The following is an 18,690-nucleotide window of genomic DNA, read 5'->3' on the forward strand; positions in this document are numbered from 1 at the left end:
GCATAGATTTGATTCTCTTAAACCCAGAGACCTGTTGGAACCTGATGCCAAGTAAGGTTCCCAGTGTGTCAGGTAATCTGGAATTTCCAGTATCAACCACTGGTGTCAACCAGTGTCAACCTTAAAAGACTTCTTTTCTTAGCTTGTGGATCTTCAGATTGATAAATCTGCCATTTTCACGTCATTTCCTAAAAGTCAGGGCTGGCTTGTGAAATGTGTTGAACAACATGCCAAATGTGAACTGTCCGCCCTCACTCTAAACTTTCCCTGCTCAGAGCATCACATGAAGACTTCATGGGGTTTTATGATGGCTTTCTGATTTTGGTAGTCCACTGAAGAAGGGCATTTGAAAGCTGCTGTATACTCTTTTTTTAATTAGTTTCAGAGGTAGAATTTAGTGATTCATCAGTTGTGTACAAGAGCCAGTGCTCATCACATCACATGTCTTCCTTAATGCCCATCCCCCAATTATCCCTTCCTCCTCCCCTCCAGCAACATTGTTTGTTTCATAGAGTTCAGCATCTCTTATGGTTTACCTCCCTCTCATTTTCATCTTTTTTTATTTTTCCTTCCCTTCCCCTATATTCATCTGTTTTGTTTCTTAAATCCCACATGAGTGAAATTTGTTATATACGCTTAACGATTGACTGTCCATGTCCTGCCTGAAATACCATGATTGTTTATAAAAAATATCTTTCATAAGGATGGATACTTTTTTTTTGGAAAAAAAAAAGTTGCATGAACATGTCTCCTTTTCTCAAAATACTGTATTGTATTCACACATCCTGTGATGATGTGAGATGAGAAAATGCCCACGTGATGAGACGAAGTGAGGTGAAAGATGTAGACACAGTGATGTAGCATTCTGCTACTCATGACCTCATGAAAGGAAGACAGAAGAAGGATCACCTGCTTCCAGACAGAAGCTGACTGCAGGTAACTGATATTGGGGGGGTGAGGAATGGGGAGAGGGAGGCGCAGCAGGAAACTACTGTAATTTAGTCCCAATGTTTTTTTTTTTTTAAGTGAGCTATTCTTATCTTCCTTTACCTTGAGTGTAGGAATCAGCATGTGTGTCCATCCCCATGATCTATCCCACTCAGGAAAATATGCAGTGATTTGCACATAAACCAATAAATAGAAAATGAAAATTGGATGGCCTAGGAAAAATAAATCAATTATTTTTGCTTTCACATATATTTTAACTTTCTGGACTACTGGTGATCAAATTAGTAAAAGAGAAATATTTCAAAAATTCACAAAGTTCTTTTCTATAATATATATTATAGAATATAATATATATATGTGTGTGTGTGTGTATATATATACACATACACAGATACAGACATTTGTAAACTGAACAATATTTGTCTTTAAATTTCTATGACCAAACTATCTATGTGACCACAGAATTGTTAACTGGTTGTTTTTGTCAGGTAGAGTCTTTTTTTTTTTTTTTTTTTTTTTTAAATCTCTTTCTTTCCTGGCTCACCTTCTTTCCTTAAGTCTTTCTGGGAAATTTCCCTTTCAGATTAGGTCAAAAGGCCGTGGACTTTCTACTTTCTGTGAGACAGCCCTCTGGAGGAAAACACTAACTGACCAGGATGGGCAGAGATAAGATTCCCCTGAGGAATATAGCTGAGCTTCAAGAGGCATTTCCCAGGGTTATATGACATGACATTTCAAGGTGGTTAAGTCAGAATTGTAGCAGTTGGAAGGAATCAAGATTCTAGCAGGAAGGTTAAAGCACTTAAGAGCTGAGGCAGCGGTGATCAGAATTTAAGGGGCCATCTGGGAAGCAATTCTGACTCCACAAGCAGCAGTCTCCAGCCTACCCTTTTTGTTTCATGCCCAGAATTTTTGGAGCCGAGTTGATAAGAGGAGAAGCTGTGCAGGAAGAAAGTGCTTGCCATGCCAGTGGCTTTTCTCTTCCTTTTATGCTCCTTAACTCAGCAACAAGCCATAGTCCTTATTAAGCACAAATACAACAGGGGTCATTTTCACCTGACAAGAATTGCACTCTGTAACTGAAAGCTATCATACACTTTTGCTAGCACATTTAGTATTACTAATGACCTGGAATACTGAAAGATTTTTTTCCAATCCCTCAGACAAAAACAGAAGTGGCCACATCAGTTAGGCAGCACTACAGAGAATTTTGAGCATCTGGATATTTAAGTAATTAAGATGGCCCAGAATACTTCAGTCTATTATTAAGTGCAGACCAAAAAACGAAGTAGCTTCCACAGTTCACAGATATATCCCCTGCCTTATCTTACTTGAGTATTCTGCAGGCTGAGCACTGGACTCAGAGTCCCAAGAACTGCAAATGAGCCCTGGTATCACTTACTATTTTGCAACGTGGGCAAATTACTTAGTCTCTTCAAGCCTGATTTTTCCCATCTACAAAACTGAATTATTTTTATTTGCCTTAGACAAAAGATCTTGTAAGGCTCAAAAGGGGTCATAGATTTGAAAGCATCTTACAAATTCTAAATCATGATGCAAGAGATGTTGTTAAAGGAATTAGCTAGTAGTGGGGGTCCTTTGCTGATCTTTGCTTGAGTTCCATTAACCATCTAACATTTGGGTGGTCCTGACCTGACCACTATGCAGTCCTCAGGCAGACCTTTCATTGTCTGAATCCAGTATTGGGTGGAGCACAAATGAATTGAAATCAAATCAAACCTGCGTTCCGCTTGTTCCTGACAGACCTCCTGGTAATTAGCATTCCAGAATTGTTTTCAAAGATGAGAATTGCAAGAGAAATAAAAATCACATGGCTTTAGGTCCCTAAACTATAGGGAATTGTCTTTCCCATGTATTCTGTTATTTTGGACCATCCAAATTAAATGATATCAGTTTATGTATTCCGTAAGAATCTACATAAATATTCATGTTCTTTGCTCAAGTTCTAAAAAACTGTAGGGAAAAATTTTCCCTTGCTCCTTGGATCTCAGAAAAGATGTTTTAGCCTTCCTACTAAATCATTTCAAATTATGTTCCGTGCCCACAGTGTGCATTATATATCCTGCCAGTCAATAGCTAGACTGCAAGGGCACTCATCCAGATTCTCATTTTTACATAAATGGCTTTAAAACACGTTCTTTATATTACATCCTAATCTCATGCTGGCCCAGCAAAATATACATGATTCAATACAATGCAAATAATATTATGATGAGAAAAAGTTACCAAGGAGTCAAAATGGTGTTATAAAGACTTACTATAAAATCCATATGCTCACTCTGAAAATGTTCCAAATAAGCCCTAGAAACTGACAGTTTAATGTGGTACTGAAAAGGTCAGATCAAGAAGCAGGAAGGCTCATGAAACCAAAGCACATGCAAAAGAAATAGCCAAACGAGTATCATGACTCCCATAAAGAATTCCATATAACATGAGGTCCAAATTTCTAGTACCAAACTTAATTTACTTCTGTTCATATCAGAGACAAAATGTCTTTTATGAGAAACACTGGAAAAGCAGAGAAACGTAGCTATCGTGTTTTGCGCTAAATCTAAATCAATGGAAAATATAGCCACAAAATACCTTCCTTAGAATAAATGTGAACACCTACATTTTAAATCTTCCCACATACCAAAATTTTACATGTCCATCTGCCATTTAATTCAGTTGTCTGATGAGAATTCTCCATGTGCATCACACTTGACTATGTTTTCTATATAGTTTGCAGCTGGCTTTCTAGAATAATGTTTCAGGTATGATTATTGGTTTATATAATCTTCTGGTGTTTTTTCAGAATGTACATCTTAAATAATTTTTGCTTACATAAGTGTAGCTTCAAATATGCATCTTTTAAAAAAAGATTGAAAGATTTGCCAACACCTTCTAATTCAAACTTCTGGCCTATCACACCATTCCTGTATTGTATCACATTCCTATAGTCCAGATGGAGAAACTGAGGCAGAAAGGGGAGACTCTGATCCAAAATATTCAGTGATTGAGTCCAGCAAAAGAACTCCTGTTTTCAAATTCCTTTTATTATATTAGTTTTCTTAAGTTGCCTTAGAAGATCTTCCTCCAGGCATGATCAGAACTCTGACAAACAATGAACTACTTTGAAAAACAACAAATTGTCTGCTGGAATGCCTTCAAACTGGCATATGTGAAATCAAAAGCCAATAGGACCAAATAACCTTCGCTCAGGCTGCATGACCATTCCAACAGTAAAACTCTGAAACTCAAACATGCAACCGTTCAGAAAAAAATAAGAGCTTCAACATTTCTCTCAATCCAACATAAATCAAAACAAACAATAATGGTCATGAGAGGCTTCAAAACCATCCTGGACAAAGCAAATCACTAAGCTCCAATGTAAAATAATTGCAGACAAGCTCTCTTCTCTGAATCAAGCAGCAAACCCAGGGGAACATATCCCTTCCTCTTCTACTTTTCCCACCAATAGAGCCACCTAATCAATGTGAACTGGGGGTATACCCACTCCAGGGGGAAGTGGAATACAACCCCCACCCTGCATTTAAATTATAATAGGGGCCAACAAAATATTTGATCACATATTTTTTGCATTGAGGGAAAACACAAGAAAATCAAAAAGGAACACAGAAATCATAGGCAGAAAGCAGGCTAAGCCAGCATTCTCCTAACTCTAGAACGAGAACTTGGAACAATGACAGGGAAAGATTGAATTTTGAGGATACTTTGGCTTGTGGCTACTGCTAAGTACCCTTATATTTTGATTCAAAAGCTATTTATTAATTCTCATAGCAACACTAGTAGCAATGTGCACTTAGGAATTTGGCCTTCCTTTTAAAATCCAAAATTGATAGACTATTTCTGTCTCAAAAATATAAAGTGAGAATCAGTAAAAGACAAACAACAGTGTCACAGCAATCAGTTATAAGTCAGCAAAAATAGTAACAAAGGAAACAAAAATCCTCACTTGCTAGCTGAGAGACACCACTCCCTCCCTTCAATAATGTTTGTTACAGTATAGGTATAATTTTATGTTTATGTTGCAATTACTTCATGACAAGTTCTTCCTCAGTCTAGGAGTCATTTTGGAAATGTTTTGAATGGTGAAGTGTGTTTTGAATCATTCAGGAATTCATAGCAAATTAAAGTATACAAAACTAAATTTCATACATCTTCTAGACCTATTTCTAAACTGAGAGTCATTCAAAGAAATTATGTGTTCATGTATATTCCATCTGTTACAAATTCATGACTTTTTGAAAGGAAAATGTTTATAACCGGCATAGAATCATAGGCTTGTAAGCTAAAAGGCTTTGGAGACCACCTACTACAGTGTACTCAACAGAAAAGGAGATGGGGTTAATAGGCCAAACCCTAACCTTCAACATGACAGTTTCAAATAGAAAATAAATCTATTAAGACATTACCAATTACTTTGTAAATCATATTGCAAGCTATGACATTAAAGCCTTGTTCCAATCCTTTCTCACTAACTCCAAAAGAGAAGTCAGATTTGATATTTTATTATTTCCTAAATATAAGAAGCCATATGTACACACAGCAAGCCCTTTATAATTCTGATTTTCATATATTATTTGTATTTTTTTATTCCTGATGATAGCATTTTCAAAATTGTGAGTAGGAAATATGTGTTTGTCTTTAAGAAATATCGTGTGCACAGAGGAAATTTGAGAAGGTGCCTCTCTGTAGCCTCAGCAGAGAGCAAGAATTAATATTCATGGTTGCATGTAATGAATTTTCACTGTCAAAATCATTGTGACATTTCAAGGGGAAAAAGTTCCACAGTTTCTGAATAGCTATAGTGAATGTACAATTTATGATATTACACCAAGTGATTTATACTTTCTTCCTGCAAAGAGAATAAACTGAATGGGTGGGTGACAGCAAACGTATCAAAATGGGCCATTTCCTGGATCTCCTTTCACTCTAATTGATAACTAGTCTTTTATGCCAAATAAACTCAGATCTTAAGAACCCTTATTTCGGTAGTTAAAGGGCAGATACAAAACAGCCTGATTCTTGCCGATCCTTCAAAATTTATCTGTTAAGGAACTGCCGAATCCTAAACTTGAGACCATCTTGTTCAACATCTTCGTTCCCAAAATGAGAAACCTCCATCTAGAGAGACAAAGAGCCTCGCTCAATGCCCCAGACAATAAAGTATGGTTTATAACTAGAACTCCAAAGGCCAGTGTTCCTGATTGGCTCTTCTGAATGATAAGTGCAATGAGACAACATAAGATAAGTGGCTAGGGGGCTTCCTCCTCAAATCAGAATGTGACCTCCATGTATACTCACATCTTTTCATCTGTCATTTCTGGTTGGTACTCAACTATCCCATTGAGTTGATATTCACATATTTATAAAATAAACCTAAATTCAACTCCTCTAGACTATTACTACTTAAAACACACATTTTGTTTCTTCAGACTCCGAAACCTTGCTCTTAAAACTTTCACGTAAAAGTCTCATCTGTAATTTAAAGATATCCTACATCCGTCTCCCCCAGGATGATTTCCTACAGGCTTCAGCCAAAAATGGAAACTTCTAAGCCCTAGGATATCCCACTCACACCTCTTCTTTAGCATTTGTCACATGCTTCTTCTCTGTAGTGATGTTTTCTATGTGCATTTCATCTGCCCCACCTTGTCTAAAACACTTTAAAGTTAAGCCAGGACAGTATTCCTCCTTCAGTTACAGTCTTAAAGCACACCATTTATCTTTTGGGGAAGCCTATCAGCCCCTGTGAGATCACAGGGACTGATGTGTATTACAGTGAATTATTTATGAATCTGGATCCTGCAATAAATTAAGAAGCCCTCATTCTTTGGGGTTATGTTTGTTTTTAAAAGCTCTCATTACACTTAATCTATTAATTAATTAATCTTTATGGACTTTTACCCTAAAAATCACCCGGTCTGTACAAAATCGTACAATAAAAACTACGAGGCTTCTCTTGGTATGGGGTTAGGGGTACAACTTCAAAAAAAAAAAAAAAGACAGTATTAAAAAAGAGATAGGAAATAATAAAAACAATGATAGCATAATTTTATACATAAGTGGTTAAGAAATACATAAATACAATAGATATGGCAAAAAAAAGACCTGACATTTGCTTGAGGAAGTGGGCATCAGAAGCACTGTCGCTTGTGAGTTATTATAAAGTGGTAGAAGGAGGGTTATCTGGAATCAGATGGAAAGTTTAACACCAGATGTAGACGGGTGTGGCGCCTAACGCACACAGAGAACTGAGGTCGTTGGAGATGTATGAGGTGTCTATGTTTTGTGTTTTCCCAGGCAGCTTGGTTCAGCTGGGTACAGTTTCCTGCCATCCCTTAGTATTTCTTGCAAAGGAAATTGTGCATAAGCCAAAGCAAAATTCATGTTATGCTCAAAGTGTTCCCTAATATATCAATTGCACTGGAACAAGTTCACATTTTTAAAGTAAAGTGTTATAACAGAAGTGACTGCTTATGTACCTTTAGATGCCAGCGCTTTCATTCCTATGGATTAGATTTCCAGGATAAAGATTGATGGGTTGATGGATTTGTGTCTGTGTTTATTTTGTTTTGTTTTGTTTTGTTTTCTTAAATATTGCCAGATTGCACCCCAAACAGTTTTAACAAGATATTTTCTATTTTCACAACCTTAGAGAAAACAATTCAATCCCATACCATACATCCCGTGTTTTTCTCAGTTTGAGATAACAACTGTGTGACTGAGTGAGATTTCCAGGAAAGGATACTGGATCCTGCTTTGTACTAACCAAAGCAGCCAAATGGTTAACTTAAAAGAACTAAGCTTTTCCTAGGACAGCTAGGGAAAAGAGCTACTCCTACTCATCTGCCATTTACCTCCATCTATATAACTCAGGACAGAAAGAAGATTCTTAGAAGATACTTCAGACCCCAAGGTACTTTTTAAAATAACGTTTTTCAGGTTATAAAAATTTGAAGATTCTCTTTGGGGCAGTGCTAAACATATTTTAAAAAGAAAGGGAAAATAATATTTACTTATGACTCCACCAGGTGGAGATAGCCAATTTTAATATATTGGTGAAATCTCTCATCTGTTGACATAATGACATTTAATTCTACCTTTACTATTTTCATGTCACAATTATTATTAAGGTATTTTATAATTAGCACTATATACTTGTACAATACCCCATTTTATAATACATCTTAAATTTAGACATTTTTCTACCATTAAAAATTAGATTTTTTTCAAGTGTATTCTATTATAAATATCTCTTCCATTTTTGTGTGCATATAAATATAGGTATTTATATGTATTTATATGTGTATATATATATATACACACACATATATGTAGTCTACATATATTATATACATGTAACTATTTCTTTAGAATACTTTACAAGGAGAATTCCTGGAGTAACATAAAAATATGTTTAAGGCTACTGACATACTTTGCAAAATTCCTTTTCCAAAAAGGTACACCATTTACAATTCTACTAGTCCAGCCTTATTAGATTTTAATATTTTTTGTAAGCCTATCCTAACTTGAAATACTACATTTCATTTAATTTGCATTTCTATTACTTACAAGAATAATTTCTTTTTTAATTTCTAATAGTCACTTTTTTTTTTAAAGATTTTATTTTTATTTATTTGAAACAGAGAGAGAGAGAGATTACAAGTATGCAGAGAGGCAGAGGCAGGCATAGAGGAGAAAGCAGGCTCCCCGCTGAGCAGAGAGCCTGATGCGGGCCTCGATCCCAGGACCCTGAGATCATGACCTAAGCCGAAGGCAGAGACTTAACCCACTGAGCCACCCAGGTGCCCGTCACTGTCTTTCTTTTTCTGAAAATTTTCAGGTTCTATTTTGTGCCTTTTAATTTGAGACATACTTAATCTTGACATATTCATTATATTAGTCCTTTGTCTATTATATTTACTGCAAATATTTTAACTATTTATCTTTTTATATTTTGAAGTTTTTTATATTACTGACATTTTACTAAAGTTTTAAATTTTTATCTCATTAAACTTATCAAAGTTTCCCTTGGGTCATCTCAACTTCTTTGCAATTTGAGATTTTTTTTTCCATTTATGGTCTGTAAAATTCACCCTTGGTGATATAGGGTTCTATGGGTATCAAAAAATAAACGGAGCCCTTTAATACCACCACAGCTGAGACAGAAAACCATTTCACCACAGCATTTCCCTCACGCGCCACCTCTAACCCTGAGCCCTAATTCCTGGCAATCACTGATCTATTTTCCATCCATGCAGAATTGCTAAGATGTTATATGATGAAATCACAACATGTAACCTTTGGGGTCTGGCTGCCTTCAGTTAGCAAGGCAAATTTGAGATTCATCTTTGCTGTGTTAGTCATAATTCATTCTTTCTGTTGCCCAGTAGTAGTTCCTGGTACAAATGTACCACAGTTCGTTCATCTGTTTACTACATGAGGGACAACTTAGTTGTTTATAGTTTGAGGCAAATATGAATAAAGGTACATTACCTTCATTACACATTACACATTACCACACAGACTGTGTGAATGCAAGTTTCCACTGCTCTCCGATAAATACCTAGAAGGATATCTACATCATATGGTAAGTTCATGTTCAACTTTGTAAGAAACTGCAAATCTCTTTTCCAAGTGACTGTAGGTTTCTGCATATCTATGAGCAGCGGCTGGCAGTGGCAGTTGTTCTAATCAAGGTCAGTACTTGGTATTATCAGTTACTTGTTTTTAGCCATTCCAATATATAAAGTGGCCTCTTATTGTGGTTTTAATTTGCATCCCCCTAATGACTAATGAAGTTCAGCATATTCTCATATGCTTATTTACCACTGTGTATTTTTGGAAAAGGGTGTGTTCAGAGGTTTGTTGTTATTATGGTTACCCTCAACACACCTCATTCTTCGAATACTTTAACAATACCTTTAGGGTACAGACACGTTTTCTAGAGGGATTTTTATCAGTATCTCATCATCCCTCAGTCTTAGACTACCCTTTGCATTTACCTCAGAGAAGGGATGGCTCCATATTGTTGCAACCAACCCCACCTCACCCAGGAGTTTTCAGCTGGTATTTGTAACTTGATACTCAACTGCACTACAGGAGGGGTGGTATGGAAGCTTCTGTTCTAATGAACACTTGGTGTTAGACATGCTCTGTGTCACTGGGTCTGGAGTCTGTTACTTTCAATGCTCCTATCCCTTCTCCAGCCATAGTTCTAAACCTGGGACAAATATATACATGTGCTTCCTTCAGAGATAGAGGATTTTTTCTGTTCACTTCCGCCAGATGCAAAAGCTTTTTACCATTGCCCTTCCCCACACACACATTAAGGCTTTTGCTTTATAGAGGATGTAGGAAAGAAGTGTCCTGGTGAGGTTTTGGTCATTCTGCAGTGACAGTAGCTCTATCAGTCTTGGGGAGTGAGATCCCATACTGTTGGACTTAGACATAACCTCCAACCCTGGCACCATAGCTCTTTGTGCCAGTACTGGGAGACCAGTGACAAAGGCTAGCTGACAATTGGCTAAGACATTGTGTCCATTGTGTTCAGTACTGATTCCTTGGGTGATGCCCTCTGGTAAGAGTTAACATTTCATAAAAGGACGTTCAGGGGGTATAGCTCAGTGGTAGAGCATTTGACTGCATAAAAGGACGTTCATACTATTTTCCCATCTGCTAGTTCTACCATGTGCCTCTTTCCCAGACATCCTTTTCTCTAATATCCCAATATTTCTCCTTTCACCATATCCACCACCACCCTGGTCCAACCACCAAACCATTAGCTACAACTCAGAAGTCCATGCATTTCCTTATCTCTGGCTGCTTTTTTTTCTACACAAAGTGAATTATGGAAGCTCTGCTTATTAGGAGAATTTTCCCTCACTACTCTCTTTCAGAGTTATTCCAAATGGGATAGCAGGAATCCTTTTATAGCCTGCCTTAATATATCAGGCCTACACATATGTGAAATAAGCTCTGCTTTCATTCTCCCTCCTTTGGTTGATCTTAAGGAATACCTCATGATTGTAAAATGAATGAGAGGCTCTGAAACAAGTTTTAGATGGCATGTGTCTATGGACAACCAGTTCATTCCTGACCCTAAATATGCTACTCCCTTCTTAAAATGTTTTACTGTTTTCTGGCTGACCTGATAGCTTTATGAGTCTGATATTATTCTGCTAAAGATGAGCAGCCCTTGTGACAAGATCACCCTATGTCTCAAGGTAAGACAATCTACCTCCACTCATACTCAGCAGCAAACCAAGAGCTATTTCCAAATGGCTTATAGTTCTCCACCACAAATGCATTACAACATCTACTGCAGTACAATAATTGTAGATGGTATGTCACTATTTCAAAACCAAAGGTCTACATTGTGATTCCCCTACTGGAAGCTTTCCGTAATCTCCACGGGATATCTTCTCCTACCACAGATACTTTATGACCAAAAGGTCTGCTGAACTGCAGGCCCAAGTGGCAGGACTTATAAAATAGCCTGAACTGCCACCAAAGCCTTTCCTCCTCTGGGCCTCACTCAAAGCCAGCAGTCTTCTGTGTCAGCTGGGAAATGTTATCACAGTAGTATGTGTGAAATATGAAAAGTATGAAATATACTGCCTTTGAACCAGAGAGGCCATCAAGGTACTTTGCTTCATTCTTAATGGTAGGAGTTTCTTTCATATTGGAGGGATATTCTGGTCACCTCACTAATGTGCTGGGAAAATGAATGAATCTGCAGAGTTTATTTCCTACCATGTATGTTAGCAAGGCCTTGAACGTACTTGTTTGGTCCAAGTAACATGGTATTATCAATAAATAGGTGTGATATTTTATGAGACCTCCAGGTGGTCCAGGTCCTTTGGACCACATTATGACAGAAGATGGTAAAGTTAACAGGACCCTGGGGTAAGAACAGAGATGTATACTGTTGTTTCCCTCATGGGAATTAGACCTGCTTCTATCTTCCTACTAAGTATAGAAAATAATGCATTTTTCAGATCAGCCTTGAACCTAAGGTTCTGCTCTAGCAAAGATATGGAAGCTATAATTGGAACTACCCTTTGGTTGAATTTACTATCCTCTAAGATCCAATCTGGTTTTTGTAGGGGCCAGAGAGGTGAATTAAATAAAGATGTGATAAGGAACTCCTCCTCTGCATCCTTTAACTCTCCAAAGGTGACATTAACATCTGTCACCACCCCTCTACTCAAGATATATGTTTTTAATTCACAATTTTGACAGTGGAGTGGAGGACAGTTTCAGATGCGTCCACTAAATCTTTTCAGTGGAAATTATAATAACAGTTTACCCCACAGGCTTAGAACCCAGTATGTATACACTGCCAGCTACCAAGTATGTCTATTCCAACTATACATTCAGCGACTAGGGAAATAACAAGGTGATTCTATGTCTCCAGTGAATCCATGTGATCTAGTCCTAGATCAGGACTCCATCTCTTACCTGGCCTCCACTCTGACAAGGGTACATGATGATGTTTCAGGTACCTAGGTATCAATGTCGACTGGACACTGTCCACCAGTTCTCAAAGTGTTTAGGTACTACCCATTTCCCAGTGGACAGATACCTGTGTAAATAGTCCAAGTCCCTTTGGGAAACGATTAAGGGAACTATTACTGTATATAATTGCCATGGTGTTGTGGACTCCTTCCTCATGGGGCTCAGGCTTCTACCTGTGTCAGTGGGTCTTAAAAGTACAACTTTCTTTTGGATGTCATTGGCATCTTTGATCATCCATTCTTGATTTCTTTTTTTAGTATAAATTAATATTCTTATAAGAAATATTCTACCCATCTATTTTCCCCCAAGCTCTATCTTGCACCAGAGCTCTATGCAGGTCAGGTCCCCTGGCTGCCAAGCTGACCATGCTATTCATTAAGATAACTACACATACCTTATTTAGAGTTCAGTGCTCCCACCTGGTCTTTTTACCAGCCTGTACTTAAACAGGACAGTGATCAATCAGCTTCTCATCCATGCAGGTGCATGTCTTTCAAATTCCTCACCACTTTAGTGAATAACATGTCCATCAGGTCTTCCTGAAGTATAGTCAGCTGGTGGATGTTTCAGACTTAATTTAGATATCTACTTGAGCAAGCCTTGATCTCCCAGCCTTTTGATCCCTGCCTCTGCGGTCTGCCATAGGAGTCCAGACATTTCTACTTCATTTAACATGGGTTCTCATTTCTCCCAAGATTCCAAGAGCCATCTGAGCAGCACATTTTCTTCATCTTCTGAGTTTCTTGAAATGTGTTAAATCTTATAACCTGGAGGAATGTTCTCATGTAGATAAATTCTCCCTTATCCAGCATGATGATCTACCTCTACCCCTTGATCCAACATCCTCAGGATATAAATATATTACACACACCCTCCTGGCTCCCACCAGTACATATTAGCCTGGACCTATAGTTCCTTGGGTATATATTGTCTTTGCTCCTTTAGTAGACCCAGCACTCCCTAGCTGGATTAAGTTGTAAATTAACCCTAGTTCTTGATCCAGGAATGTAGGTAAGGGTAGTTCCTGAAGGGAGTGTGTGTTGTCTTTGAAATCCTGTGTGTCATCTTCAAGAAGCAAGGAGCACTAGCATTTAACAGTGTGGAATGGGCCACTTTCATGGTTCCAGAGCTAAGAAGATCTGAAGATTCAAGGCTTCTAAAGACATAAACACAGATATCCCCATTTCTAGTCTCAGGATCCTACTGCTTTCTAACCAGAGCCCTAATCTTGTTAAAGGAGACTTGTTGGGGTTGAAAATTCAACCTTCTCTGAAGTTCCACTATGCATATAATCAAACCCTGGACTTGATCCTCAAATTTTTCCTCCTCTGGTTGTAAGAGATAAAAATTCTCTGCTGCCAAGGCAGTCCTCTGGTTTGCACACTATACCTTAAATTTGTGATTAACCATCCTTAGCTTTTAATTGTTTTTTTTTTCCCAATGCATCGCTTGCACATAGCAAAAACCAGCCGATTTCACTGGCCAAATAATCGCTAATTTACTGTAACTTCTCAAATGCCTGAGATACTGATCCTACCAGAATATTCCCTTTCCTTGTATCCCATCTCAATTCACCACTTGAGAATGTTCTAACTGCATTGCTACAGCATGCCAGAGGTTCAGTGTCTAACACACCATTAGAGATGGAGTTGTCATTGTCCTCCTGCCAGTAGTGATTCAGCTCCAAAATTCCATTGTAGAGTCTCAGACCACTTCCGACCAACTAGTATTTAAGCTGGGTTTCCCAGAAAACAGATGCACAGGCTGAACAACACTCACATATGAGTAAGTTGGACTGTAGTACAGTTGTAACAGGGGCCTTAGCAAATCCTATAAGAAGCCTGGAGCTAAAATATCTATTCAGAGCTTTCTAGAATTGAACCAAGGAAGCAGAGTCTTTGTACCTCCACATAGGTCAATGTGACCTGTCTCCAGGGACAAAGGTACCCTTAAACAAGGCAGCTCCCTTTGTTCTAGAGCAACTTCCAGAGATACTCAGTAAGGCGTCCACAGCCATTACTCCCCACAGGTGTGGGAATGGGTGCCACAGACCCTTACAGGATGAATCTAGATGATACATTAAAGTACTCATTACACACTTACACAACAACAACAAAATTGTAGTTGGAAGATATTTCTAAAAGTCAGTATACTCTCTCTCCAAAATAAATAAATAAATCTTTAAAAACAAAATCAGTTTAATGATCAGGTAGGAGAACAAATAATGTTCTAAGTGGGGAATTTCACATGCCCAAGCAAAAGCAGGGTCTGACTATTACAATTATCAGTAAAAACCTTTCATAGAAGTCCACAAAATGAACAGGTATGAGAATAACTGTTATAAGTGGAAAAATTAATATCATACAGTCACTAGTAAATAAAAATAGGAAGGGACCAAACAAACGCATGCTGAGAGATGCGCTCTCATGGCACAGGACGGCAGTGTTCGTCACACAGCCTCTGCCAACCCTGAATCCATCTCCACCTTTCAGCTGGTACACTGGGTCTAAACAAATAAACCCTGCCTATCTTCCCTGCTACCACTGCCTGTGTTCTCCCTCAAGGGCAGGGCAGTCATGGTGGGAGGTCTATTCCAAAACGGATATTGTTCTGCGCAATTACATCAAGGAATACTCTTCCCTCAGCTCTCTACTTTCACTGGGAAAAACCAGCAGAGAAGAGATGGGGGAGGGGCATCTAGCTGCCGGTACCTCGCGCAAGTAGCTTAGAAGCCACCACTCTGTCCCAAGAGCAAGCAAAAAGGTGAACAGACTTAAAAATCAACATCTCCTCTTGTATCTGTAATAGAAGAGAGGGCACAGGGCAAACCGCTGCCTCCAAGATTAGTCAGAGGCAAAGAGTGGGAGTGACGGCTTCCTGAACGGAGACCTACCTTGGAAACCAAGTGCCTAGGAAACAAGGAACCGTCATGGTCGAATTGTCAGAGGCTCCACCCAGACAAGTCTGAGAGCTCAAAACTCCACAGGGATCCGGTCATAAGGGGACACCACAATATTGTGAGAGCATCCAGGAGCACCGAGCAGATTCCCTCAGAAAATATCAGGGGGAAAATCCTCTTCTGCTTCCAGCAGAGAGGAAGAAAGGAACCATTTTGAAATACGCCAGCATGCTCTCTGTTCTTCCCGGACACGGAAGGGGAAACACCCAACTTCGGCCCACACTAGCCATCCTGTACCACCTAAGAGGGTAGAAAAAGACCGGCAAAACTCTTGTGAAATTCCCGGTCCAGGGGCAGAGGCTCACTCAAAGACTGAAACCTAATCATAGGACTGTGGAATGCTTCCCGTCCCCCCACGCCCAACCATCACCTTACTAAAGATTCATTCTACAGCAGTTTCTTTTGTCTGGTACATCATGTCCAGCTACAGAGAAAAAATTATAAAGCATACCAAAGAGAAAAAAAAAAAAAAAAAAACCAATTTGAAGAAGCAGAGCTAAATCAGAACCAGACATGGCAGGGGTATTAAATTATCAGCCCAGGAATGGAAAACTATTATTAACATGCTAAGAGTTCTAATAGATAAAGTAGACAACATGCATACAAGGCAAAATAAACAGAGAGATGGAAATCCTAAGAACCAAAGAAAAAAAAGTACTAGAGCAAAAACACTATAACAGAAATAAAGCAGGCCTTTGGGACACCTGGGTGGTTCGGTCAATTAAGCATCTGACTCTTGGTTTCAGCTCAGGTCATGATTTTAAAAAAAGAGAATGCCTTTGATCGGTTTATTAGTAGACTAGACACAGCTGAGGAAAAATCTGTGCGCTTGAGGACATCTCAATAGAAACCTTCAAAACTGAAAAACAAAGAGAAGCCTTAAAAAAACAATATCCAAGGACTGCATGACAATTACAAAAGGTGTAGCTCTTGTGTAATGGGAATACCAGAATGAGAAGAAAGGAACAGAAGAAATGTTGGAAAAAAAGACTGGCAATGTCTCCGAGTTCATGTCAGATACGAAACCACCAAATCCAGCAAGCTCAGAGAATACCAAGCAAGATAAATACCCAAGAAAAGAGACTGAAATTACTTGAGTCCATCCCTTCCCTCTGTCCAATTAATCAGCATAGATTATAGAAAGCATGCATTTCACAATTCTGACCATTATCTAGATCAGTCTTCTTCATTCCGTTTGATGTGTCAGTTACTCTAATCAGAGACTCCTCAGATCCACCAACCCCACTTCTCCTGCTGGCCTTGCCAAAGAAACTTCTTAGCCCTGTTAGTGGTAGGAAAAGTACAGTTTTAAATAAACAGAACTGAATGAGGTGGCTTCTGAACTTTATTAAGTGCATAGATAAATTATCATGCTACAAAAAGCATAGAAATTGTTATATTGTAAATATAAATATTCTACTAACCCATTCAAGGCCAACTTTAAACTCAGAACTGGCAATATGGGCCAGCAGTGATCTTTGGCTTTAAATAAACCTAAATTCAAGTCCTGGCTCTGCTTCCCTATAACTTTGTTTTCATGGGCAAATTATTTAACTGGACTAAGCTTCTGTTGCCTCATCCATAAAATAGATACATTAATGACACCAACTTCACTGAGTGCAATAAGGATAATTTTGCAAAAGCATATGCAAATAGCACCGGACACAGCACTTAACTCCTTAATTAATGATACCTATGCTAATTTATTATTATTGGTATTACTATTAGCCACTGTGTAAGCAGTCTCCTTTCCCTGTGTTATCGGTTTGTCAGAACACAGCCTACCAACAACAAGAGTTGGTTTTTTAGTATTTTAAATTGTGGCCCTCCAGAGGACCAGGAACCCAACTGTTCTTGTTTAATGTGGTTTGTTCTGCACCATATGCGTGTGGGCTTTTAATAAATGCTATTTGATGATGATGATGAGTTCCTGGAGACAGAGCTGTGTTCGGCAGAGTCACTACATTATGCTTGGCCTAACATTCTGCTACTCAACTCCAGGAATGCTCTTCTGAACAGTACAGAAACTTCTGAAATTTCCATTTGAGGTGAAGTACCACTGCCAGGAAACCTCACAAAGGGAGTCATTAACCCTCACCTTTTCTTCTTGTGGCCCCTTCCAAACTGACCCTCAGAAGGGCTTTCTCAGCAGGCTTCCCTGGAGCTCTCAGCAGTCCTGTGCATTCCACAGCCCTGCTATCTGCATGCTTCCCAGGAAAGCAAGGGGCTCAAAGCCACTGAGCTCAGTGCGCCAACTCCCAAAGTCCAAACTGTGGAGAACAGTTTATGACAACTCCACCAAAAGGAAAAACACAACCAAGGACTCAGACTTCAGCCCCTAATCAATACAAAATGAGTTTACAGCTTCAGGGATTAAACTCAAACAAGGATTAAACTTTTTAAGAACAATGTTTGCATTAAAAACAGTGATGTATTAAAACACCAAGCCTGAAAACTAAGATCAAAAGACTTTTTTTCCTCATAACTTACATTAAAGTGACTGAGGCAGGGGGGCAGGTAGGAAGGGTTTTTTATCCAATGTGGATCAGGCCCTTTAAAGGGCACAAGCTCTTTTCATAGGTAGTTTGTATTCCAACCCAGGAGGGCTTGGGTGTTCTGTTGGTAAGTTCTCCTCACTGCTATAAAACTAGATATGCCAGCTACATTTGAATTAAGTCTTTTTTGTTTCAGATGTGCCCCCTTTATTTTTGGAAGATAAAGAATTTCTTCTTGGGTGAAATGTAAAATTTCTTAACCTATGAAATTTCTACCCTCCTGCCCAAAAGTTGAGTTGGAAAGGGTCTAATGACCCCTGGTCCATCCTTTCCAAGTAGGATGCTTTGAACAGAGTGCTGTCAATGAACAATGCTTCCTTTCAGACAACCTGGCTTTTCCAAACATAGATAGCTATGATGCTTTGCCAGACCAAGAGAGAGCCCTGAGTTTCACAGTGATGACCTGGACTTGAAGCAAAGTTATGAGCTTTGCAGACAGGCTGTCTATGCAAGCTTAGACCTGGTTCCCAAGGTTCGTTGAGTCTACTCCTTATAGCAGGGAAGAATGAAAAGAGATTCAAGAAAGTAGAAGGACATCAAATTACATTTGAGGGCAAAGAAGATACAGGGAGTGGCCTGAGATCACTTGTCTCTCCTTGGAAAACAACAAGACTATGAATTTAATATTGCAAAAGTCATAGAAAAGAGAAATCTTGCCTTAGTGCTCCTAAATTTATGTTT

At 38.7% G+C, this 18,690-nt stretch overlaps 1 protein-coding gene across 1 annotated transcript in view; it reads right to left on the bottom strand.

The window, feature by feature from the left end:
• Window positions 1-18,690, bottom strand: part of LOC309850322 (uncharacterized protein) — a gene marked incomplete at its 5' end in the record, with an annotated part of 320,372 nt that overhangs the window by 267,499 nt on the left and 34,183 nt on the right. The window lies entirely within an intron of this gene.

Source organism: Mustela nivalis, assembly GCF_964662115.1.
Source record: "Mustela nivalis genome assembly, chromosome: 1".
Taxonomy (NCBI): domain Eukaryota; kingdom Metazoa; phylum Chordata; class Mammalia; order Carnivora; family Mustelidae; genus Mustela; species Mustela nivalis.